Source organism: Carcharodon carcharias, chromosome 19, assembly GCF_017639515.1.
Source record: "Carcharodon carcharias isolate sCarCar2 chromosome 19, sCarCar2.pri, whole genome shotgun sequence".
NCBI lineage: Eukaryota > Metazoa > Chordata > Chondrichthyes > Lamniformes > Lamnidae > Carcharodon > Carcharodon carcharias.
This window is the reverse complement of record NC_054485.1, coordinates 102,482,910-102,509,053: the sequence shown is the minus strand read 5'-3', so window position 1 is coordinate 102,509,053 and position 26,144 is coordinate 102,482,910. Positions and strand designations below refer to the sequence as shown.

The following is a 26,144-nucleotide window of genomic DNA, read 5'->3' as shown; positions in this document are numbered from 1 at the left end:
CAAATGCAAGGATTCCAAATTTCAAATGAGCACGGCAACTCATACTACAGGTGAAAAGTATGCCGATTGGTCGGCAAGCTGACTGTGATTGGTCGCGGCATTGCTGTGAAGAATGCATGGGGATCTATTGGCCTGCCGACATTCCGGATAATTCAAAAAAGACACAAGACTTGAACATATTCCTTCTGTTTGCAGAAAACGGTCCCTGTGTATGAATGTCTGTCACTTCGAGCAAGTCTAAATGAGCCACGTTAACAGGTCGACTGATTATCTTCAATTGGCTATTACTGTAGTGTCACGGCCCCTGTCCCTTTTTCAAACTGCCTGTGATCAGTGAACTTAAAGAACAGGAATGGTGTATGTGTTTGTCTTAACCCCGAGTGTGAAAGCAAGAAATTGTATAACAGCAGACTTCCAGCAATTCTTTTTTCATAAAAGGAAAATGGAAGGAAGATAAAACCAAAAATTCAAAATGAACGCAACTTCACTTACACATTCACTCAGACTCACCCACTCTAGAAAAGTTACAGGGGTAAAAAATAGTGCACTGTTACAGTTTATATATGAAAAAGGAAATTTTCATAGATCACTTGCTTGATGTAATCTGATCATCAAAGTTGCAGGCCTGATGAGAGGTCTTCTTTAGTCGAAGGAGCAGTGAAGGAATTTCAACAGCCGGGGTAGAAGAGGTTTGTAGGAATCCTCTTGAAGGGATGAAGTTGGTTTCTGGTCATTTCTTCAATCGATGTACAGTGTCAAATCCAGCTCCTCCCAAAATGATATTACATTGAGGGGCATAACCAGGGGTGGTAACTGGTATCCTGGTGACATCACAAAGGGGCCAGCAGCCAATCACATAGCCGTTAGCAATGATGCCGTAATGCAGTTTCAATGACCAGTTTTAATGGACAGGGAGTTTGTGTCCGGTCTCAGCTACAGGCACAGGACTATTCAACCTGGAGTGTCTTTGCAGCAATAAATCTGTAATTGAACCACAGAGCCGTAGTTTGACCCTTAGGCCTAGACCATGTGCTATGTTTCACCTGTCAGATAGGAATGCAGCTACATCTTCACATACAAAGATGCAGTCACATGGGAACAATATGTGACATTGATCACAATTAAATAGAATATAATATTAGGTTAATAGATTCATTTAAATCGATTACTTGATTATCAAACGTAACTGGGTTCCAAACTAATTATTAAGCATGATTTTTACTACAAAGTATAGAATAGAAGACCAGAACAGACAATTCTAGTTTTTCTGGAACATTCTTTCCTCTCTTGTACACCCAGTGCTCTAACTCCCCATCCCACACACACTCGCTCCTTCCTGTGCTGAAATCCAAACCCATCGCAGCATCTCCAAAATATTTCCCTTTGGTCGACTTTTCTCCCTCCCCAGAAGGTGCTGACTCTGGCTGGGTTGAGTTTTACACTCACTGGTAACCGGCCCTCTCCTCCCCAGATGTGTTTATCTCTGCTTGGGTTCAGTTCCACACTCAACTGATGTGCTCCGATATGAGAATCATGTGGCCTGTGTGATAATAGGAACAGGAGGAGGCCCTCTGGACTGTTCCAACATTCAGTTAGATCCTGGCTGATCTCAGCTCCTTGTAACTAGCAATTGCTGGCCTTTACATCGTGTTGTTAATGTAATAATGTAGTTAAATATTCCAAGGCAGTTCACAAGAGCGTTAATCAGAAAGAAATTGACACCAATTCTAATTTTCAACACGAACACCTGAAATTTGTTTTAAGAACTGCAGTTTAATAGGAAGGCGCAGGAACTAATTGGCTAGGCATACGAAGCGCCGAAGAGCCGGTTTCTAATTTATGTCAAATTGGGCCAATGGCGGATTGCATGGCGCAAATAAATTTGGTCTGTTTCTATCTGCATGGATGCAACATGCAGGCGCGAGTAAGTACGCGCCCCACAAGCCCGTCTGTCCGCGCAGAGCATGCGCACTCGCTGCGGCTCCTGGAAGCTGAGCGGAGATGAGCGCAGCCTCAGCAACAGCGATTGCGGCTCTCAGAGGCTGAATCACAGCCGCCTGGAGAGCATGCGCATTCTTATAGTCTGGGAAAAATGATTGAGCGGTGTCTGGGGCGCAAGGGATTATGGGACCAATGGCCGCCATTAGTCATCGCGCCTCAGTGTGTTTTGTTGCAGGCTGACGGAAGGTCAACCAACTTCAATGTTGACTTTATTTCTCTTTCCACAGATGTTGCATGATCTGCTGAATATTACAGTATTTTTTCTTTTTATTTCAAATTTCCAGCATTCAGTGTTTAACTTGTGTTTTTTTTTCGGGTGTTGTGTACAGAACCTAGTCTAGAAACACAGACAGACTCAATAAGTGTTGGCTGACAGCTAGGCATTCAGTCTCTTGTCTCTGCAGGTCTTCAGTTTCACACTCTGGGACGTGTTGCTGGCAGCTCCTGTCTTTTTAACCCTTTCTGGTGCCCTTCCCATGTTCATCAGTGGCAATCCAAGACTTTGATTGGTTCAAGATTGCGCGATCAGTCTGATTGGTTTCTCAGAGTCACCTACAAATGTAATTTGGCTTGGCCTAAATAGCCAAGTGGTTATGGTACTGGGTTTGTAACCCCAAGATCAAGAGTTCAAATCTCACAATGGCAAACTATGAAACAATGTAACTTCATCTGAAACAGATGGAAATGGGTTTGTACTCGAAAGAGTTACAAATGTAATTTGCTTGGCCTAAATAGCCAAGTGGTTATGGAACTGGGTTTATAACCCCAAGATCAAGAGTTCAAATCTCACAATGGCAAACTATGAAAACAATGTAACATCATCTGAAAAACAGATGGAAACGTGTTTGTACTCGAAAGAGTTACATTTAAAAAAAAGGCTTGGCCTAAATAGCCAAGTGGTTATGGTACTGGGTTTGTAATCCCAAGATCAAGAGTTCAAATCTCACAATGGCAAACCATGTAACTTCATCTGAAACAGATGGAAACGGGTTTGTACTCGAAAGAGTTACAAATGTAATTTGCTTGGCCTAAATAGCCAAGTGGTTATGGAACTGGGTTTATAACCCCAAGATCAAGAGTTCAAATCTCACAATGGCAAACTATGAAAACAATGTAACATCATCTGAAAAACAGACGGAAACGTGTTTGTACTCGAAAGAGTTACATTTAAAAAAAAGGCTTGGCCTAAATAGCCAAGTGGTTATGGTACTGAGTTTGTAACCCCAAGATCACGAGTTCAAATCTCACAATGGCAAAAGTGAGAGGCTACACCTAAATAGCCAAGTGGTTATGGTACTGGGCTTGTAACCCCAAGATCAAGAGTTCAAATCTCACCATGGCAAATTATGAAACAATGTAATTTTAGCTTGGCCTAAAGAGCCAAGTGGTTATGGTACTGGGTTTATAACCCCAAGATCAAGAGTTCAAATCTCACAATGGCAAACTATGAAACAATGTAACTTCATGTGAAAACAAATGGAGTACTGTGTGCATTTGTGGTCGCTTCGGCAACACGTATATTAAAATTGGAACGATACAGAGAAGATTAGCATGGCCCCTGCGCAAGGATGACACGCAAATTCGTGAAGCGTTCCATATTTTTTCATCTTGTTGGCCCCGCATTTTCAGCCGGAGATCTTGGGGGTCAAGGAGCCGGTGCCAGGCCGGTTGCTGCACCTGACTGTGCGTCTGGGGGGGGCGGTGCTTCACTTTGTGAATGTGTACGCTCCCCTGGGCACGCAGCAGCAAGCGAGCTTCTTTGAAGAAGTGTCCACTCATCTTGGCTCCATCGACGCTGGCGAGTGCATCGTCCTCGGGGGGGATTTCAATTGCACCCTCGGGGTCCGGGACCGTCACGGTACCCCGCACTGCACGCGAGGTGTGAGTAAGTTGCGGGACCTGGTTAGGTCCTTCGACTTAGTGGACGTCTGGCGAAATCTCCATCCTGACTCCAGCGTGTTCACCTTTGTGTCACCTGGAGTCGGAGCGTCCAGACTCGACCGCCTTTACGTTTCGAAGGCGTACGTGTCCTGCGTTCCGGCTGCTTCTATACAGCAGGTTCCGTGCACGGACCACCGTCTGGTGTGGGCGGAGCTCACTTCGTTCTGCGCTCGGACGGGGTCCGCGTACTGGCATTTTAATAACCTGTTGTTGGAAGACCAGCGGTTCCTGGACTCGTTCCGTCGCTTCTGGGCCGGCTGGAGAAGGAAGCGGGGAGGCTTCCCCTCCTTGAGGCTATGGTGGGACGTGGGCAAGACTCACGTCCGAGTTTTCTGTCAAGAGTACGCGAAGGGGTCGACAAAGAGACGCAAATCCAGGGTCGAGGAGTTGGAGAAGGAGGTGCTCGACCTGGAGGCACGTCTCCGTCAGCCCGACGCGGACCCGGCCCTGCGGTCGGTGTACGATGAGAAGAAGGGCGCGCTGCGGGACCTGCAACTGGTCGGGTCTCGGGGCGCGTTCGTGAGGTCGCGGATCTGTTTCCTTAAGGAGATGGACCGTGGCTCTCCCTTCTTCTACTCACTGGAAAAAAGGCACGGGGTCCGTAAGCAGCTCTTTACGCTGCTGGCCGACGACGGATCACTTGTCTCGGATCCGGAGGGCATCAGGGCCATTGCCCGAGATTACTACACTGCCCTTTTCTCTCCGGATCCGTCCAGTGAGGAAGCTTGCAGAGTTTTGTGGGAGGACCTGCCGCAGGTCGGCCCGGAGTGCGCCGGAAAGCTCGACTCCCCTATAAGTCTGGGGGAGCTGACCGGCGCACTCGACGGTCTTTCTAGGGGCAAAACCCCGGGACTAGACGGGCTGACCGTGGAGTTCTTCAGGGCGTTCTGGGACGTCTTGGGGAGCGACTTCGCGGGGGTCCTGGGGGAGAGCATTGCTACCGGGGAGATGCCCCTTTCGTGGCGCAGGGCCGTGATTGCCCTGCTACCGAAGAAGGGGGATCTCCGCCTTCTTCAAAACTGGCGCCCGGTCTCCCTCCTCAGCACGGACTACAAAATCTTCGCCCGAGCCATGTCTTCTCGGCTCGGCACCGTGCTGGACCACATGATCCACCCTGACCAGTCCTACACCGTCCCGGACCGAAGCATTTATGATAACATCCATCTGGTCCGGGACATCATCCACCATTCCCAGAGGGTTGGTCTGTCGAGCGCCTTCCTGTCTCTCGATCAGGAGAAGGCGTTCGACAGGGTGGATCACGAATACTTACTCGGAACTCTGCGAGCTTTCGGGTTCGGGACGCATTTTGTCGCCCGGATCCGACTTCTGTACACTGCCGCGGAGTGTCTAGTGAAGGTTAATGGGTCCCTGACGGCGCCCCTTCGCTTTGGGAGAGGGGTACGTCAGGGCTGCCCCCTGTCTGGCCAGTTGTATTCTATTTGCGTGGAGCCTTTCCTGCGCCTCTTGCGGAGGAGGTTGTCGGGATTGGTTCTGCGCGGGCCGGGCATCGGGGTGGTCCTTTCGGCTTACGCCGATGACGTGCTCCTTATGTTTAGTGACCCGGCTGACCTGCGGAGGATGCGCGAGTGCCAGGAGGTCTACTCTGCCGCTTCTTCTGCCAGGATCAACTGGGGTAAGTGTTCTGGACTCCTGGTCGGTCAGTGGCAGATGGATCCCCTACCCGAGGAGCTCAGGCCTTTCACCTGGAGCAGGACCAGCCTCCTCTACCTGGGGGTCCATCTCTGCCCCGCTGAGGAATCCTGGCCGGCAAACTGGCAGGAACTGGAGACGAAAGTCACCGCTCGCCTGCGGCGCTGGACAGGACTGCTCCGAGTGCTATCTTACCGGGGTCGAGTTCTGGTCATAAACCAGCTGATCGCCGCCATGTTGTGGTATCGGCTGGTCACTTTGACCCCTCCCCCGGACTTTGTCACAAGAATCCAGAGATTGTTAGTCGACTTCTTCTGGGACAAAAGATTGCACTGGGTCGCTGCCGAGGTTCTGAGTCTCCCGCTTAGGGAGGGTGGTCAGGCGCTAGTGTGCCTACGCACACAGGTGGCGACTTTCCGCCTTCAGACCCTGCAGCGATACCTCTACGTTGAGCCTCCTCCTAGATGGTGTGCCCTGATGACGTATTTCTTCCGTCAGGTGCACGGCCTGAATTATGACGTGCAGCTCCTGTTTATAGAACAGCTGGGCCTCGGTGGCTCCTTGCAGGCGTTGCCCGTCTTTTACCAGGACCTGATCAAAGTCTGGAAAGTGGTCGCCTCGCGACGCAGCTCTCCCCCGTCAGGAGTAGCGGCTATCGTCAGAGAGCCGCTGCTCAGGAATCCGCCCCTCCGTCCTTTTCAGTGGTTGGCGGAGAGGAGGGCTGTGGCCGCAGGGGTGACCAGGATCGGGGACGTGCTGGGTGGCGGAGGACTGGGCTGGATGCTCCCACAGCAGTTGGCGCGACGCGCGTCTGTGAGTGTCCAGGTCGCAGCCGATGCCATCCAAGACCTGAGAACGGTCGTGCTCGGACCCGACGTTATTTTGGGTCTTGAGGTGGCCCAGGTGCGCGGTGGTCTTCCGTCTGAGCGTTCCCCTGTTCGGACGGAATTCCACATTGGCCCCAAGCCCCGAACCCTCCCTCGGGTGCTGGTGCCCCGCAATATGAGCCGCCTCGGGGACATGCCCTCTGTGCCTTTTGGCACAGCAAAGAGGGGCTTTTTGTATGGACTGCTGCTGCACACCTTCCATTTTCTCGCCCTTGTCCGTCGACCGGACACGCCCTGGCGTGCCTTGTTGCCGTCCGGCGGCGGAGGCCCTCGATGGGAGGCCCTCTACGGAGGTGTCCTCCCCCTTTCTATCGGAGACCTGGGTTGGAGGGTGTTGCATGCAGCAGTCCCTTATAATAAGAGGATGCATTGGTTCGCGGACTCTCAGGACACGTGCCCTTTTTGCGGTCTTGTGGAGTCCGTGGACCATGTATACATAGGGTGTTGTAGGCTGCACTCCCTTTTTAGTTATTTGAAAAACCTTTTATTGATGTTTTGTTTGCACTTCAGCCCCACGCTCCTGATCTATGGGCACCCGGTGCGGAAGGGGGTCGGGAAGGAGGAGGACCTCCTCGTGAACCTGCTCCTGGGCCTGGCCAAGTTGGCCATTAACAGGTCCAGGCAGCGGGCGATCGACGGGGGAGTCCCGCCCGATTGTTTGTCCCTCTTCCGCGGCTACGTTCGCTGCCGGATGTCCCTGGAGAAGGAGCACGCGGTGTCTGCTGGCACTCTCGAGGCCTTCCGTGCTCGGTGGGCACCGCGGGGACTGGGGTGTTTTGTTGACCCCTTTAATCACATTTTGATTTAAAGTTTGTAAGTTTCCTTTAAAACTTTGTTCTTGGTTTTACAGCTGACCTGAATTAGGGGCTGTGCCTGATTTATCCCAATTTTGTTGATTTGGTTTTCATTTAAAAGATTATCAAGAGTTCAAATCTCACAATGGCAAACCATGTAACTTCATCTGAAACAGATGGAAACGGGTTTGTACTCGAAAGAGTTACAAATGTAATTTGCTTGGCCTAAATAGCCAAGTGGTTATGGAACTGGGTTTATAACCCCAAGATCAAGAGTTCAAATCTCACAATGGCAAACTATGAAAACAATGTAACATCATCTGAAAAACAGATGGAAACGTGTTTGTACTCGAAAGAGTTACATTTAAAAAAAAGGCTTGGCCTAAATAGCCAAGTGGTTATGGTACTGAGTTTGTAACCCCAAGATCACGAGTTCAAATCTCACAATGGCAAAAGTGAGAGGCTACACCTAAATAGCCAAGTGGTTATGGTACTGGGCTTGTAACCCCAAGATCAAGAGTTCAAATCTCACCATGGCAAATTATGAAACAATGTAATTTTAGCTTGGCCTAAAGAGCCAAGTGGTTATGGTACTGGGTTTATAACCCCAAGATCAAGAGTTCAAATCTCACAATGGCAAACTATGAAACAATGTAACTTCATGTGAAAACAAATGGAGTACTGTGTGCATTTGTGGTCGCTTCGGCAACACGTATATTAAAATTGGAACGATACAGAGAAGATTAGCATGGCCCCTGCGCAAGGATGACACGCAAATTCGTGAAGCGTTCCATATTTTTTCATCTTGTTGGCCCCGCATTTTCAGCCGGAGATCTTGGGGGTCAAGGAGCCGGTGCCAGGCCGGTTGCTGCACCTGACTGTGCGTCTGGGGGGGGCGGTGCTTCACTTTGTGAATGTGTACGCTCCCCTGGGCACGCAGCAGCAAGCGAGCTTCTTTGAAGAAGTGTCCACTCATCTTGGCTCCATCGACGCTGGCGAGTGCATCGTCCTCGGGGGGGATTTCAATTGCACCCTCGGGGTCCGGGACCGTCACGGTACCCCGCACTGCACGCGAGGTGTGAGTAAGTTGCGGGACCTGGTTAGGTCCTTCGACTTAGTGGACGTCTGGCGAAATCTCCATCCTGACTCCAGCGTGTTCACCTTTGTGTCACCTGGAGTCGGAGCGTCCAGACTCGACCGCCTTTACGTTTCGAAGGCGTACGTGTCCTGCGTTCCGGCTGCTTCTATACAGCAGGTTCCGTGCACGGACCACCGTCTGGTGTGGGCGGAGCTCACTTCGTTCTGCGCTCGGACGGGGTCCGCGTACTGGCATTTTAATAACCTGTTGTTGGAAGACCAGCGGTTCCTGGACTCGTTCCGTCGCTTCTGGGCCGGCTGGAGAAGGAAGCGGGGAGGCTTCCCCTCCTTGAGGCTATGGTGGGACGTGGGCAAGACTCACGTCCGAGTTTTCTGTCAAGAGTACGCGAAGGGGTCGACAAAGAGACGCAAATCCAGGGTCGAGGAGTTGGAGAAGGAGGTGCTCGACCTGGAGGCACGTCTCCGTCAGCCCGACGCGGACCCGGCCCTGCGGTCGGTGTACGATGAGAAGAAGGGCGCGCTGCGGGACCTGCAACTGGTCGGGTCTCGGGGCGCGTTCGTGAGGTCGCGGATCTGTTTCCTTAAGGAGATGGACCGTGGCTCTCCCTTCTTCTACTCACTGGAAAAAAGGCACGGGGTCCGTAAGCAGCTCTTTACGCTGCTGGCCGACGACGGATCACTTGTCTCGGATCCGGAGGGCATCAGGGCCATTGCCCGAGATTACTACACTGCCCTTTTCTCTCCGGATCCGTCCAGTGAGGAAGCTTGCAGAGTTTTGTGGGAGGACCTGCCGCAGGTCGGCCCGGAGTGCGCCGGAAAGCTCGACTCCCCTATAAGTCTGGGGGAGCTGACCGGCGCACTCGACGGTCTTTCTAGGGGCAAAACCCCGGGACTAGACGGGCTGACCGTGGAGTTCTTCAGGGCGTTCTGGGACGTCTTGGGGAGCGACTTCGCGGGGGTCCTGGGGGAGAGCATTGCTACCGGGGAGATGCCCCTTTCGTGGCGCAGGGCCGTGATTGCCCTGCTACCGAAGAAGGGGGATCTCCGCCTTCTTAAAAACTGGCGCCCGGTCTCCCTCCTCAGCACGGACTACAAAATCTTCGCCCGAGCCATGTCTTCTCGGCTCGGCACCGTGCTGGACCACATGATCCACCCTGACCAGTCCTACACCGTCCCGGACCGAACCATTTATGGTAACATCCATCTGGTCCGGGACATCATCCACCATTCCCAGAGGGCTGGTCTGTCGAGCGCCTTCCTGTCTCTCGATCAGGAGAAGGCGTTCGACAGGGTGGATCACGAATACTTACTCGGAACTCTGCGAGCTTTCGGGTTCGGGACGCATTTTGTCGCCCGGATCCGACTTCTGTACACTGCCGCGGAGTGTCTAGTGAAGGTTAACAGGTCCCTGACGGCGCCCCTTCGCTTTGGGAGAGGGGTACGTCAGGGCTGCCCCCTGTCTGGCCAGTTGTATTCTATTTGCGTGGAGCCTTTCCTGCGCCTCTTGCGGAGGAGGTTGTCGGGATTGGTTCTGCGCGGGCCGGGCATCGGGGTGGTCCTTTCGGCTTACGCCGATGACGTGCTCCTTATGTTTAGTGACCCGGCTGACCTGCGGAGGATGCGCGAGTGCCAGGAGGTCTACTCTGCCGCTTCTTCTGCCAGGATCAACTGGGGTAAGTGTTCTGGACTCCTGGTCGGTCAGTGGCAGATGGATCCCCTACCCGAGGAGCTCAGGCCTTTCACCTGGAGCAGGACCAGCCTCCTCTACCTGGGGGTCTATCTCTGCCCCGCTGAGGAATCCTGGCCGGCAAACTGGCAGGAACTGGAGACGAAAGTCACCGCTCGCCTGCGGCGCTGGACAGGACTGCTCCGAGTGCTATCTTACCGGGGTCGAGTTCTGGTCATAAACCAGCTGATCGCCGCCATGTTGTGGTATCGGCTGGTCACTTTGACCCCTCCCCCGGACTTTGTCACAAGAATCCAGAGATTGTTAGTCGACTTCTTCTGGGACAAAAGATTGCACTGGGTCGCTGCCGAGGTTCTGAGTCTCCCGCTTAGGGAGGGTGGTCAGGCGCTAGTGTGCCTACGCACACAGGTGGCGACTTTCCGCCTTCAGACCCTGCAGCGATACCTCTACGTTGAGCCTCCTCCTAGATGGTGTGCCCTGATGACGTATTTCTTCCGTCAGGTGCACGGCCTGAATTATGACGTGCAGCTCCTGTTTATAGAACAGCTGGGCCTCGGTGGCTCCTTGCAGGCGTTGCCCGTCTTTTACCAGGACCTGATCAAAGTCTGGAAAGTGGTCGCCTCGCGACGCAGCTCTCCCCCGTCAGGAGTAGCGGCTATCGTCAGAGAGCCGCTGCTCAGGAATCCGCCCCTCCGTCCTTTTCAGTGGTTGGCGGAGAGGAGGGCTGTGGCCGCAGGGGTGACCAGGATCGGGGACGTGCTGGGTGGCGGAGGACTGGGCTGGATGCTCCCGCAGGAGTTGGCGCGACGCGCGTCTGTGAGTGTCCAGGTCGCAGCCGATGCCATCCAAGACCTGAGAACGGTCGTGCTCGGACCCGACGTTATTTTGGGTCTTGAGGTGGCCCAGGTGCGCGGTGGTCTCCCGTCTGAGCGTTCCCCTGTTCGGACGGAATTCCACATTGGCCCCAAGCCCCGAACCCTCCCTCGGGTGCTGGTGCCCCGCAATATGAGCCGCCTCGGGGACATGCCCTCTGTGCCTTTTGGCACAGCAAAGAGGGGCTTTTTGTATGGACTGCTGCTGCACACCTTCCATTTTCTCGCCCTTGTCCGTCGACCGGACACGCCCTGGCGTGCCTTGTTGCCGTCCGGCGGCGGAGGCCCTCGATGGGAGGCCCTCTACGGAGGTGTCCTCCCCCTTTCTATCGGGGACCTGGGTTGGAGGGTGTTGCATGCAGCAGTCCCTTATAATAAGAGGATGCATAGGTTCACGGACTCTCAGGACACGTGCCCTTTTTGCGGTCTTGTGGAGTCCGTGGACCATGTATACATAGGGTGTTGTAGGCTGCACTCCCTTTTTAGTTATTTGAAAAACCTTTTATTGATGTTTTGTTTGCACTTCAGCCCCACGCTCCTGATCTATGGGCACCCGGTGCGGAAGGGGGTCGGGAAGGAGGAGGACCTCCTCGTGAACCTGCTCCTGGGCCTGGCCAAGTTGGCCATTAACAGGTCCAGGCAGCGGGCGATCGACGGGGGAGTCCCGCCCGATTGTTTGTCCCTCTTCCGCGGCTACGTTCGCTGCCGGATGTCCCTGGAGAAGGAGCACGCGGTGTCTGCTGGCCTTCCGTGCTCGGTGGGCACCGCGGGGACTGGGGTGTTTTGTTGACCCCTTTAATCACATTTTGATTTAAAGTTTGTAAGTTTCCTTTAAAACTTTGTTCTTGGTTTTACAGCTGACCTGAATTAGGGGCTGTGCCTGATTTTTCCCAATTTTGTTGATTTGGTTTTCATTTAAAAGATTATCAAGAGTTCAAATCTCACAATGGCAAACTATAAAAAAAGAATGTAACTTCATCTGAAACAGAAGGAAACATGTTTGTACTTGAAAGAGTTACAAGTTGTTGCAGAATAATTGCAAATGGAAAAAAAAAAATTAAAAAGAACTTCTCGGTCCTCAGGGACGGGAAGTACGCGTTGTGCTTCCTGCAAGAAACCCATACCGTTCCGGGAGATGAAGCCACGTGGCTCCTGGAGTGGCGAGGGGGGGTCTACATGAGTCACCTAGCCTCCAATTCTGGCGGGGTGGCTATCTTGTTGGCCCCGCATTTTCAGCCGGAGATCTTGGGGGTCAAGGAGCCAGTGCCAGGCCGGTTGCTGCACCTGACTGTGCGTCTGGGGGGGGCGGTGCTTCACTTTGTGAATGTGTACGCTCCCCTGGGCACGCAGCAGCAAGCGAGCTTCTTTGAAGAAGTGTCCACTCATCTCGGCTCCATCGACGCTGGCGAGTGCATCGTCCTCGGGGGGGATTTCAATTGCACCCTCAGGGTCCGGGACCGTCACGGTACCCCGCACTGCACGCGAGGTGTGAGTAAGTTGCGGGACCTGGTCAGGTCCTTCGACTTAGTGGACGTCTGGCGAAATCTCCATCCTGACTCCAGCGTGTTCACCTTTGTGTCACCTGGAGTCGGAGCGTCCAGACTCGACCGCCTTTACGTTTCGAAGGCGTACGTGTCCTGCGTTCCGGCTGCTTCTATACAGCAGGTTCCGTGCACGGACCACCGTCTGGTGTGGGCGGAGCTCACTTCGTTCTGCGCTCGGACGGGGTCCGCGTACTAGCATTTTAATAACCTGTTGTTGGAAGACCAGCGGTTCCTGGACTCGTTCCGTCGCTTCTGGGCCGGCTGGAGAAGGAAGCGGGGAGGCTTCCCCTCCTTGAGGCTATGGTGGGACGTGGGCAAGACTCACGTCCGAGTTTTCTGTCAAGAGTACGCGAAGGGGTCGACAAAGAGACGCAAATCCAGGGTCGAGGAGTTGGAGAAGGAGGTGCTCGACCTGGAGGCACGTCTCCGTCAGCCCGATGCGGACCCGGCCCTGCGGTCGGTGTACGATGAGAAGAAGGGCGCGCTGCGGGACCTGCAACTGGTCGGGTCTCGGGGCGCGTTCGTGAGGTCGCGGATCTGTTTCCTTAAGGAGATGGACCGTGGCTCTCCCTTCTTCTACTCACTGGAAAAAAGGCACGGGGTCCGTAAGCAGCTCTTTACGCTGCTGGCCGACGACGGATCACTTGTCTCGGATCCGGAGGGCATCAGGGCCATTGCCCGAGATTACTACACTGCCCTTTTCTCTCCGGATCCGTCCAGTGAGGAAGCTTGCAGAGTTTTGTGGGAGGACCTGCCGCAGGTCGGCCCGGAGTGCGCCGGAAAGCTCGACTCCCCTATAAGTCTGGGGGAGCTGACCGGCGCACTCGACGGTCTTTCTAGGGGCAAAACCCCGGGACTAGACGGGCTGACCGTGGAGTTCTTCAGGGCGTTCTGGGACGTCTTGGGGAGCGACTTCGCGGGGGTCCTGGGGGAGAGCATTGCTACCGGGGAGATGCCCCTTTCGTGGCGCAGGGCCGTGATTGCCCTGCTACCGAAGAAGGGGGATCTCCGCCTTCTTAAAAACTGGCGCCCGGTCTCCCTCCTCAGCACGGACTACAAAATCTTCGCCCGAGCCATGTCTTCTCGGCTCGGCACCGTGCTGGACCACATGATCCACCCTGACCAGTCCTACACCGTCCCGGACCGAACCATTTATGATAACATCCATCTGGTCCGGGACATCATCCACCATTCCCAGAGGGCTGGTCTGTCGAGCGCCTTCCTGTCTCTCGATCAGGAGAAGGCGTTCGACAGGGTGGATCACGAATACTTACTCGGAACTCTGCGAGCTTTCGGGTTCGGGACGCATTTTGTCGCCCGGATCCGACTTCTGTACACTGCCGCGGAGTGTCTAGTGAAGGTTAACGGGTCCCTGACGGCGCCCCTTCGCTTTGGGAGAGGGGTACGTCAGGGCTGCCCCCTGTCTGGCCAGTTGTATTCTATTTGCGTGGAGCCTTTCCTGCGCTTCTTGCGGAGGAGATTGTCGGGATTGGTTCTGCGCGGGCCGGGCATCGGGGTGGTCCTTTCGGCTTACGCCGATGACGTGCTCCTTATGTTTAGTGACCCGGCTGACCTGCGGAGGATGCGCGAGTGCCAGGAGGTCTACTCTGCCGTTTCTTCTGCCAGGATCAACTGGGGTAAGTGTTCTGGACTCCTGGTCGGTCAGTGGCAGATGGATCCCCTACCCGAGGAGCTCAGGCCTTTCACCTGGAGCAGGACCAGCCTCCTCTACCTGGGTGTCCATCTCTGCCCCGCTGAGGAATCCTGGCCGGCAAACTGGCAGGAACTGGAGACGAAAGTCACCGCTCGCCTGCGGCGCTGGACAGGACTGCTCCGAGTGCTATCTTACCGAGGTCGAGTTCTGGTCATAAACCAGCTGATCGTCGCCATGTTGTGGTATCGGCTGGTCACTTTGACCCCTCCCCCGGACTTTGTCACAAGAATCCAGAGATTGTTAGTCGACTTCTTCTGGGACAAAAGATTGCACTGGGTCGCTGCCGAGGTTCTGAGTCTCCCGCTTAGGGAGGGTGGTCAGGCGCTAGTGTGCCTACGCACACAGGTGGCGACTTTCCGCCTTCAGACCCTGCAGCGATACCTCTACGTTGAGCCTCCTCCTAGATGGTGTGCCCTGATGACGTATTTCTTCCGTCAGGTGCACGGCCTGAATTATGACGTGCAGCTCCTGTTTATAGAACAGCTGGGCCTCGGTGGCTCCTTGCAGGCGTTGCCCGTCTTTTACCAGGACCTGATCAAAGTCTGGAAAGTGGTCGCCTCGCGACGCAGCTCTCCCCCATCAGGAGTAGCGGCTATCGTCAGAGAGCCGCTGCTCAGGAATCCGCCCCTCCGTCCTTTTCAGTGGTTGGCGGAGAGGAGGGCTGGGGCCGCAGGGGTGACCAGGATCGGGGACGTGCTGGGTGGCGGAGGACTGGGCTGGATGCTCCCGCAGGAGTTGGCGCGACGCGCGTCTGTGAGTGTCCAGGTCGCAGCCGATGCCATCCAAGACCTGAGAACGGTCGTGCTCGGACCCGACGTTATTTTGGGTCTTGAGGTGGCCCAGGTGCGCGGTGGTCTTCCGTCTGAGCGTTCCCCTGTTCGGACGGAATTCCACATTGGCCCCAAGCCCCGAACCCTCCCTCGGGTGCTGGTGCCCCGCAATATGAGCCGCCTCGGGGACATGCCCTCTGTGCCTTTTGGCACAGCAAAGAGGGGCTTTTTGTATGGACTGCTGCTGCACACCTTCCATTTTCTCGCCCTTGTCCGTCGACCGGACACGCCCTGGCGTGCCTTGTTGCCGTCCGGCGGCGGAGGCCCTCGATGGGAGGCCCTCTACGGAGGTGTCCTCCCCCTTTCTATCGGGGACCTGGGTTGGAGGGTGTTGCATGCAGCAGTCCCTTATAATAAGAGGATGCATAGGTTCACGGACTCTCAGGACACATGCCCTTTTTGCGGTCTTGTGGAGTCCGTGGACCATGTATACATAGGGTGTTGTAGGCTGCACTCCCTTTTTAGTTATTTGAAAAACCTTTTATTGATGTTTTGTTTGCACTTCAGCCCCACGCTCCTGATCTATGGGCACCTGGTGCGGAAGGGGGTCGGGAAGGAGGAGGACCTCCTCGTGAACCTGCTCCTGGGCCTGGCCAAGTTGGCCATTAACAGGTCCAGGCAGCGGGCGATCGACGGGGGAGTCCCGCCCGATTGTTTGTCCCTCTTCCGCGGCTACGTTCGCTGCCGGATGTCCCTGGAGAAGGAGCACGCGGTGTCTGCTGGCACTCTCGAGGCCTTCTGTGCTCGGTGGGCACCGCGGGGACTGGGGTGTTTTGTTGACCCCTTTAATCACATTTTGATTTAAAGTTTGTAAGTTTCCTTTAAACTTTGTTCTTGGTTTTACAGCTGACCTGAATTAGGGGCTGTGCCTGATTTATCCCAATTTTGTTGATTTGGTTTTCATTTAAAAGATTATCAAGAGTTCAAATCTCACAATGGCAAACTATGAAACAATGTAACTTCATCTGAAACAGATGGAAACATGTTTGTACTTGAAAGAGTTACACCTAGTACAAAGTTTGGGCTTGGCCTAAATAGCCAAGTGGTTATGGTACTGGGTTTGTAACCCTAAGATCAAGAGTTCAAATCTCACAATGGCAAACTATGAAACAATGTAACTTCATCTGAAACAGATGGAAACAGGTTTACTCAAAAGAGTATCAAGAGTTCAAATCTCACAATGGCAAACTATGAAACAATGTAACTTCATCTGAAACAGATAGAAATGTGTTTGTACTCGAAAGAGTTACAAATGTAATTTCCTGATTGATTCCTTCACGTGCCAGTCAGCTGTGGAACAGTCCCCCTTATTACAACATTCCTTTGTGCTGTCATTAAATTTAATGGTTTTCTGTTGAGATAATGCGGTGCCTCATGATGTTCAGTACCCATCATTATAAAGTTTCATAGAAACATAGAAAATAGAAGCAGGAGTTGGTCATTCGGCCCTTTGAGCCTACTCTGCCATTCAGAATGATCATGGCTAAATCTGCGTCTCAGTGCCCTACTCCTTGCTTTTACCATACCCCTTGATGCCTTTAGAGTCTAGGAATCTATCTATTTCATCCTTAAATATATTCAGTGACTTAGTCTCCACAGCCTTCTGTGGTAGCAAATTCCACCACTCTGAGTGAAGAAGTTTCTCTTCATCTCAGTCCTAAATGGCCTACCCAAAAGCCTGAGACTGTGACCCCTTGTTCTAGACCCTCCAGTGAAAGGAAATATCATCCTTGCATCCAGTCTGTCCATCTCTGTCAGAATTTAATATGTTTCAATGAGATCCCCTCTCGTTCTTCTAAACTTCAGTGAAATCAGGCCTAGTCGACCCAATCTCTCCTCATGCGATAATCCTCCCATCCCAGGAATCGGCCTGGTGTACCTTTGCTGCACTCTAGAGCTGTGTGGTATGTGGTGTCAATATAAGAAAGCTTAGATGGTGAATTTTTTTCAAGTAACTATTAATCATTTTCAGACTAAACTTACCGAATACACTAACAGGGCCAAAGGAATTCATTTTAGAAATAACCTGTAATTCCCTAGCAGTAATCACTTTTTATATAGTTATAATAACAATGACTTAGACAAGCCAGCATTAGATTATTTTCAGATAGTGTGCCTCAATTTTAACTGAAGACATTAGAGGAATCAATAGTTATTTTCAAAGGCTTAGCTGGTCAATACCCCTTTAAAAACAAGTCTTTTAATGAAATACATGACACTGCAATTTTGAAGAACTTCTGTTAAGTTTGACATAATTACTGCACATGCCTCACGGCATGATAATGTTTAACTATGTATTGAAACATGTGCCAATAACATAAAATTACAAGTAGTGTGCCTTTTTAATGACAGTCAGAAGATTTAACCCTTGATTACTAAAAGAACTGACATTATTAGTTCACATTTTGTAAGTGTATAACTTTAGCCGTATAATATTACCTTTTTAAGTATTTACATTTAAGTTGAATTAGCTCTCTCGAATTTATCTACATTGCTAGGATTACCCCAAAGTTGAAAAACAATGATCTGCACCATTATCATGTAAGTAGCTATGGTAACAACAGATACGGACCATGAGCAGAGACCTGGATCCATCAGCTCACATGAATAGTTGACCCCAGCTCAGAAATTAAGATTGAGCCTCAGTTACAATTATAAATAAGGAACTATGAATTAATGAGTAGTTTTATCACAGGATTGGTCTTTAAACTTATAAAAGTTAATATTAGGTGTGCTCTTGAAGAGATCATATGTTTAAAAATTATGTAAAGCCTTCTTACCTACCTTAAACTAAAAATGTAGATACAAAATGGCTGCAAAGAATACATTATGTTGGCGTTCATTGCAAGAGGACTTGAGTACAGGAGCAAAGATGTCTTACTGCAGCTTTACATGGCCTTGGTGAGACCACACCTGGAATATTGTGTGCAGTTCAATTACTGGTGAATAGGGTTGATTCCAATTGGGTATACATTCAAAAAAAACTCTTAGACTTTTGTAACTATTGGTGTATTTCCAAATGGTTCATGTTCTCCCATTGTATGTACATTCACGCAGACACACACACACCAGACACACACACACACATACCAGACATACCAAATTGCACCAAGTTATCCGGATTTCTGACAGATATTGAAAAATCACACCTTTCCTAGCCTGCTGCGTTCTGTTCTGCCCTTAATGGATCATGTAACAAAGATAGAAAAGATGGAGAGGAAGAAAGGGGAGCTGGAGTAGCTGTACTTATTGGGATAGCAACAGGCAGTAGAAAAACAGGACACAGCAATCAGCAAGACCAATTCCATCTGGATAGAGATAAAAGATCGATCACACTGAGAGGTGTGGTCTACAGACCATCTAATATTGGAAAGGAGTTAGAGGAAAAATACACAGAGAAAATAGGGAATTGAGGAACAAACATGGAATAATCACCATTCAAATACTAAATGAATGACAGAAATAAATCAGAGAATGTAATTTCCAGCATTTACACCTTAGCAACAATTCGTGGGTTTAACATTTGAACAGATGAGAATCCTAAAGCCATTGATCTAAGTATAAAAAGATCTATAGAAAGAAATATAAATAATTTTAATACTTGCCCCAGTGTGATGTTTGCGTGTGTGTGTGCGCATGCAACAGTGAGGAGGGAGTTTTACTTTGTATCTAACCCCGTGCTATACCTGTTCTGAGAGTGTTTGATGGGGACAGAGTAGCAGAAGCTTTACTCTATTCCTAACCCCGTGCTATACCTGTCATGGGAATGTGCTATTCCTTTCTCAATGTGTTATTCTGAACTTTCACTGGGCTCCCCTTCCCATTTCCCAGAATTCCCACATCTTCCCTCAGCCTCATTCCACCCCGGGCACCTTGTTTACAGACACACTGATCCTAAAGAGAAATAAGACAGGGATATGAAGCAGTGATCAATGTAATCAGTTTTATTTCTGATTACAGCCCATTATTCAGACAGCAGGAATACAGGGTCAGGGCTTAGGGGAGTGAAGCAATCAAACAGAGCCTGTTTCTCAGGAACGAACATTCAATGAGAACGTGGACAGCTCAGGATGTTGCCAATCCGTCACTGGATCTTTCACTTCTACTGAAAACAACATTGGGTTGAAAGTGGGCAAGGTGCAGGGAATTGGAGATCGGGGTCACAGTCTTCAAGACATACTCTTCAGTACATCTTACAAAAGTCATCTTCCCTAAAATCCAAATGAAGAATGAATTAATTGATGATTCTGTATATGAGGGACGGGCGAGTAAACCGGAGGCTGAGTCTGTCAGTGTCACTGGGACTGACTCTGGAGCACACAGCAACATTAACTCTTTCATGTTTAATAAAACATCACATCTCCCACCTCCCCACCCCCTCCCCCACCCCTCACCACCACCCGCTGACCTGTACAGACTCCCTCTGTCCTGACACCTCCAATATCACTCCCAATTCCCAATTCTTCACCTGGGAGACTGGACAGTGAGTTTGGGGGAGCTCCTGATCCTGTCCTCACAATCAGTCCACAGCAGGTAGCAGTGATCGGGAGCAGCAACTGTGAATCTGTAATTCCTGGGTACTGAGGCCAATGACAGAGTCTCCCATCTGGATCAATGCCCCTGTTGAGGTCCAACAACTCAGCCCTGCCCAGTAATTTGTATTTTCATTGTTGGTCTATTTGAATCAACTCCCAACACCCACCATCCCCTCGACTCACTCAGGTAATGACTAAACCATCAGGCAATTTACTTGTGGAACTGTTTTACATTAAACTCTTCAATCTTTCTTATCTCACAATCACCTTTACAAAACAAATCAAATCATTACATTGAAAAATAATAAAATCGTTTAAAAATAAAACTGTCAGGGCATTGGCTGCTGAGAGATGAGATATTTACAGACATGTACCTGGCGGATACCACGTGGAAACCCTCTAGTGGGACTGGGCTGAGTCAGTACCAGAATAACAAGCACCAAGAGCAGTCCTTTCATCAAATTCAGTGGAGTTCCTCAGAGTCAGGACCAGAATGCCAGTGTAGAAATATTCAGTATCCAATCTCAGAGTGTTTGCTGCTTTTATAATCACACACACAGGAAGTTTCTTTGCTTTCTGGTGATATCTTTGGTAAAAGGCATTTCCCTTTCTGCTGCCTCCTCATTTCCATGATTGTAACATCCAGCCAAGCATGACCTGCACTGCTGATTTAGTGAACACCCGGAATGGGCCCCAGCGGACCATGTATGGCTAGTGTTCCAGCTAATGGGAACAGCTTTTCTTGGTCCACTTTATCTGAACCTTATCTAATCCTCTATCAAATCTCCCCTCAATCCCCTTAGCTATAAGGAGACCAGCTTCGCAAAACAAAAACTTGTAACTCAAATCTCTTATCATTGGAAACAGAGGAGATTCTGATAAATCTCCTCTGCTCTCAAGAACCCTCACATTCTTCCTAAAGTGTGGAGACCAGAACTGGACACAGTATTCTATTTGTAGCTTAATTACTACTGTGTCTATTTTGACCATAACCTACCTGCTTTTGTACTCAATACCTCTAAATATGAAGCCCAAAATCCCATATACTTTGCTAATCACACTCTCAATGTGTCCTACCACCTTCAAAGATCTATGTACTTGTACCTCCAGGTCCCCCTGTGCCTGCACACTGCTTAGAATGGTGTCATTCTGTCTCTATTGCCTCTCCCTATCCCTTCTGACAAAATACATCACCTCACACACCTCCTTCAACAGCATTATAATTTCTTCCCTAAGGAAGAATGACTTGCATTTATATGTTCTATTTATATGAGGCGAGGTGAGAGTGACTGCGCTTGACAGCAAGGCAGCATTTGACTCAGAGTGGCATCAAGGAGGCCTAGCAAAACTGAAGTCAACAGAAAGTATAGGGCAAACTCTCCACTGGTTGGAGTCATACCTAGCACAAAGGAAGATGGTTATACTTGTTGGAGATCAATCATCTCAGTTCCAGGGCATAACTGCAGGAATTCATCAGGGTAGTGTCCTAGGCCCAACCATCTTCAGTCGCCTCATCAATGACTTTCCTTCCATCATAAGGTCAGAAGTGGGGATGTAAACTGATGGTTGCATGTTGTTCAGTACCATTCATGATTCCTCAGATATCGAAGCAGTCTGTGTCCATATGCAGCAAGACCTGGACAACATTTAGGCTTGGGCCGATAGTGGCAAATAACATTCATGCCATTCACGTGCCAGGTAATGACCATCTACAACAAGAGGGAATATATCCATCTCCGCGTGACGTTCAATAGCATTGCCATCGCTGGTAGTGTCTTTGGAATCTGTTGATATATCAAGATCGATGACTGACAAATATACACGGACAGAGAAAGAGAGAGAGAGAAAGGGGTGTGGGAGATGGAGAGACAGCAAGAAAGAGAGTAGAACCAGACAGAGGGAAATAAACAGATAGAAAAGGAATGATACGGAGACAGAGAGGATTACAGAGTGGGGGAAAGAAAGATTGATATGGAGGAGTGCAAGAAACGCAAGAAAAGAGAGAATTTGAAAGTGTGAACGATGCAATCAGAAAGAGGGAAATAACTGAGGTACAGGCATAAGAGGCTTCACTCTAATTTTAAGAGGTATTCACTCTTCTGGACTCAGCCACCAGAAGAAATATTCCTCTCAATCTGTTCTAGGCACTTCAAAACAACGCACTTTTCCCTGCTAAAGTGAAGAGGGTACAAGGCTGATCAGTCCTCATATTTTAACTCTTTCAATTTCAGTATCATCCCAATGAACCTGTGCTGCACATACAAAATATCCAGACTCACTGTTTGATCCTCTTTAACTTTGACAATCATCTTTCCATTTTCTATTTTAAATTTCTCACAGTCCTTTTATCAGTTCTTCTAGTGTTATATTAACCTCACAAATCTACCTGGTCAAACTGAAGTAAAGTCATTTTCCAATATTTCTACCATTTCACTGACATTATCTGTGTCTTTATCTGGTGTATACTTTAGTGAGCCTGTCCCTATCATGATATACCTTTTGTTATTTAACTGTCTGGATAATACTTTACTATTCCTTTTCACATTCTTCCACAATTTAAATGTGGAGTTCCTCTTTGTCTTCTAATTATATGTACCTGCTTTCCAAAACAGAGAGATGCAGAAAGAGTGAGAGATGTGGGAGAGACACAGTCAGAAAGAGAGAAATAACACGAGGTGTAGAGGTGACCGGGCCCCCATAACATGCTGGTCCACTCGTCACTCATCCCTAACATCCCCTCCCTTCCCTCTGGCACCTTTCTGTACAAGTACGGAGATGCAACGCCTGTTTTTTTACCTCCTCCCTTCTCATCATCCAAGGCCCCAAACACTTAAAGATTTACGTAATCTGCTAAGCAAGTGTTGGTGCAGTTGCAGATTTGTACTTATTGCTGTTTAAAAGCTATTTTTGATTCTGTACTTACCCCTTTTTCTCCTCAGACAGGAATCATAGGAACTTAATCTTGTCTTTCAATTTAATATACTGTTTTCATTATTCACAATGTGGTCTCCTCTACCCTGGGGAGACAAACACAGATTGGATGACCACATTGTGGAACACCCGTGTTCAGTCCACAAGCACGACCCCAAGCTTTCCTGTTGCATGTCAGTTTAATTGTCCACTTTGTTCCCGCTCTGACGCCTCTGACCTTGGTTAGTTTAAATCTCCACTTTGCTCCCACTCTGACCTCTCTGTCCTTGGCCTACAACAGTGTTCCAGTGAAGCTCAATGCAAGCTTGAGAAACACCACCTCATCTTTTGACTCAGCATTCTACAAACTTCTGGAGTCAATATTGAGTTCAACGGTTTTAGATCCTGAGCTTTGCCTCCATATTGTTCTGTGTGCTTTCTTATTGTTGTTTTTCTTGGCTTGTTCATTTCTTTAACCCTTCATCTTGCATCCAGATGGCTGCTATGTAGCCATTCAGACCTCATCTTTGTGTCTTTACTAGACCCATTACTTTGACTGTTGCATCATGAAACCTGTTGTTATTTCATCTCCCCTGCCCTCCACCCTATCACAGTGCTTCCCTTTTATTCTTCCTGTCCCCTCCCTCTCCCCACCTTCCTCTGGCTTAAAAACTCTTCCATTTCAATTTTTCTTCAGTTCTGATGAAAGGTCATCTCCAGCTGAAATGTTAGGTCTGTTTCTCTCCACAGAAGCTGCCTGACCTGCTGGGTATTTCCACCATTTTCAGTTTTCATTTCAAATCCATCTTGCTTGACCAGCTGGGAAATACTGAGGCAAAAATATTATCTAATATTTATTATATTTCTCCCACATTACCTGTGAGGAGGATGATTGTTTTGAATCGCTCATTGGTTCTGTCCATATTTGGAGTTACCTTTTGTTATTTTTGTGCCAGAAGGATATTTTATCATTCGTTTTATATTCCTTTCATGATTTAATTTCATAAGACCCTGATTTCTTTCCTTTTTTAAATTCTTTGCTAATTTCTTGATTTTATTATTTTATCATTCTCTCCTTTATTTTCAATCTACTGTAGTCAATGTCTTTTACTTGATTTTCAGTTTAACCCTTATCACTTTGTTCACCCATGGGGTTTCATTATTGGCCAATTGGTTCTTGTTTTACTGGAATTTTTCCCCTGATCTGCATTGATCAGGTGGATTTAAAAAATGTAAATTTAATTTTTAGGTAGAATTGTCATGTTATAACTATCTTTAATTACCATATATTCTGTGATGAATCTATAATTGATTCATATAAGAAATATTCATAAGCAAGTATAAAAGAGTTGTAGTCTCATATCCTCTCCAGCCCACATATAGATAACAATATCCAAAAGGAGAATCTTCTCCACATCGGGTGGGCCTGTCGGAAGTGGTTGCGGCACTGATCGCCATCCACAACTGACTGCGCGCTGCCATTTTAGGTGGGCGGGCCAATTAACGCCCACCCTGCATGATGCACGCCCGGTAGTGCTCAGTGCTACCTGTGTGGGCGGGGGGAGGAGGGAGAGTCGGGGCCTTTGTAAGAGCGCAGAAATCTCCCTGAGGCACGGAGCTGCCTCAAAGGGTTTAAGTTCAGTTCTGAAGTTGGAATAAATAAAAAAATAAAATTATTCAGACATGTCCCCTCGTGTGACATGAGCTGGGTCATACTTATGAATTTTCATAAAAATTTTATGTAATGAATAAAACCTTCATGAGACCTCATCCCGCCTGTGGATGAAGCTTCATGAAAAATGCAAAGGCCTGCTGGGCTCTTTGCCTGCCCGTCAGCCCTTACTATGCCCGGACAGTGACGTCAATTAGTTCATTAATGGCCTTAACAGGCCTTTGAGAATTGGGCAGGCATGTAGCCAACTCAGGTGCGAGCCCACCGAATGGATGTTCGGAATGATGAGCAGCGACGTCAGGATGCACTGCCCACCCCCGCACACCCAACAGGAAATGCTGGCCCCAGAATTCTTCAGTTCGGATTCTAAGTGCTGACGTTGGTAAATGTAAAAAGAGTTTTTGCTGCTGTCAGATACCTGTAGATATATTCTACCCGGAGATTAATTTTGATGGTTTGAAAACTCCTAGTGGGGGAGAACGGACATTTCATTTCAGGGCCCAGTCTATAGCTGGTAAAGCTGACCAAGTTCCTTGATAGATCTGAAATTTCTCTTTGTTGAGGTTTTAAGTGAGCGATGAGTTTCACTGGATAGGTTTACCTTGCTGGGGGGGGGGTGTGCGGTAAAGATAGTAGATCTATTCACAGCTGGTGCCCAGCTCATGGAGCTCGAGATCAATATTAATTAAAAACCAACCTAAATAGAATTATCCTCTGATTGTGAAGAGATTACACAGGAATTCCTTTAAAACTCACAATAAACTAAAAGGCCTTACTGAGGGAGGCCCTGACAAAATACAAACTGTGGCAGCAGAGCAGGTTATATGGCAGGTCCACATTTTAGCTGACCCAGCAAACCATCTTGCTGGGCAACAAAATGCAATTCCACATCCTCAACCCGATTAGGTTGTGATTTTTGCTGGCACTGGAGGCGGCACAAATGGAGGTTCTGTCCGAGCTCCAGGGATATTTGTTCCTCCTGAAAATCAGGCAGGGATAGCTCCAATTAACTGGCAATAGAATTTTGTTTAACAGCCTTTAAATCAATATGCTGTCTGCATGACAAATAGTCAAGATATTCCCTTTTGGGAGAGAAATAGCTTTACCACCCATAGGGGTAAACCAATACACCAGACAAGAAAGTGGAAAAAGATAGCTAGTCTGAGGAAGACTGAACCACATTTTCAGGTAATACATATCAAAAGACATAAAAAGGATGGTACACATTTCTTCTGGAACAATGTGGTCGACATGGAGGCAAAAGCAGTAGTAGCTAAGCACCCAGATTGGAAACACATTCTCGTAGTTACTAGAGCATAAACTGTAGAAAACACAGATTCTAGGCTCCAACAATTATTGTCTTTGTCTCAGCCAAATCCACCCACATATCCAAAAACAGATAAACATTGCCAAAATCCAGAAGGTAAAGTTCTGGTAGAACTGCCTAAAGGAGAAAGGGAAATACCGACAAAACACAAAGGAGATGAACTGATTGCAGAAGCCCAATCTGGCTAGGAAACCTACACCCAGGAGGTCAAGGAACTTTCTGTAAATGAACAAACTATTATTGGTGGCCTAACATTCAGAAACATTGCAAGACTTCAGTTGTAAATTGTACAGCATGCAAGCAGGTGAACAAATCTTTTATTATAAAAGCACCACCAATAATCACCAAAAAAGCCGAGCATCCATTGGATAAGATTATTATTGATTTTATTGGACCTTTACCAAATTCCATTGGATACAAATATGAGCTTATTAATATTGGCCATTGTATTGATTTTGTCCAGTGTCATCGCCCACCAAAGATGTAATGGAATGTGCACTCATTAGTGCTTTTGAAAGAGAGTTTGTTGCATTGTTGGAATGCTGAGGGCACCGCGCTCCCACCCAGGGCACTGCACCCCCACCTAGGGCACTGTGCTCCGACACAGGACAATGCACCCCCACCCAGGGCACTGCACCCCCACCCAGGACACTGTGCTCCAACCCAGGGCACTGCGCTCCGA

General features: G+C 49.2%; 2 non-coding genes across 2 annotated transcripts; both read left to right on the top strand.

The window, feature by feature from the left end:
• Positions 1 to 3,497: 3,497 nt before the first annotated feature.
• LOC121292097 lies at positions 3,498 to 3,604 on the top strand. The gene has a single exon (XR_005946198.1). It is a non-coding gene; the product is annotated as a U6 spliceosomal RNA (small nuclear RNA).
• Positions 3,605 to 7,966: 4,362 nt separating this feature from the next.
• On the top strand, positions 7,967 to 8,073 carry LOC121292096. Its single transcript, XR_005946197.1, has one exon. It is a non-coding gene; the product is annotated as a U6 spliceosomal RNA (small nuclear RNA).
• Positions 8,074 to 26,144: the final 18,071 nt, after the last annotated feature.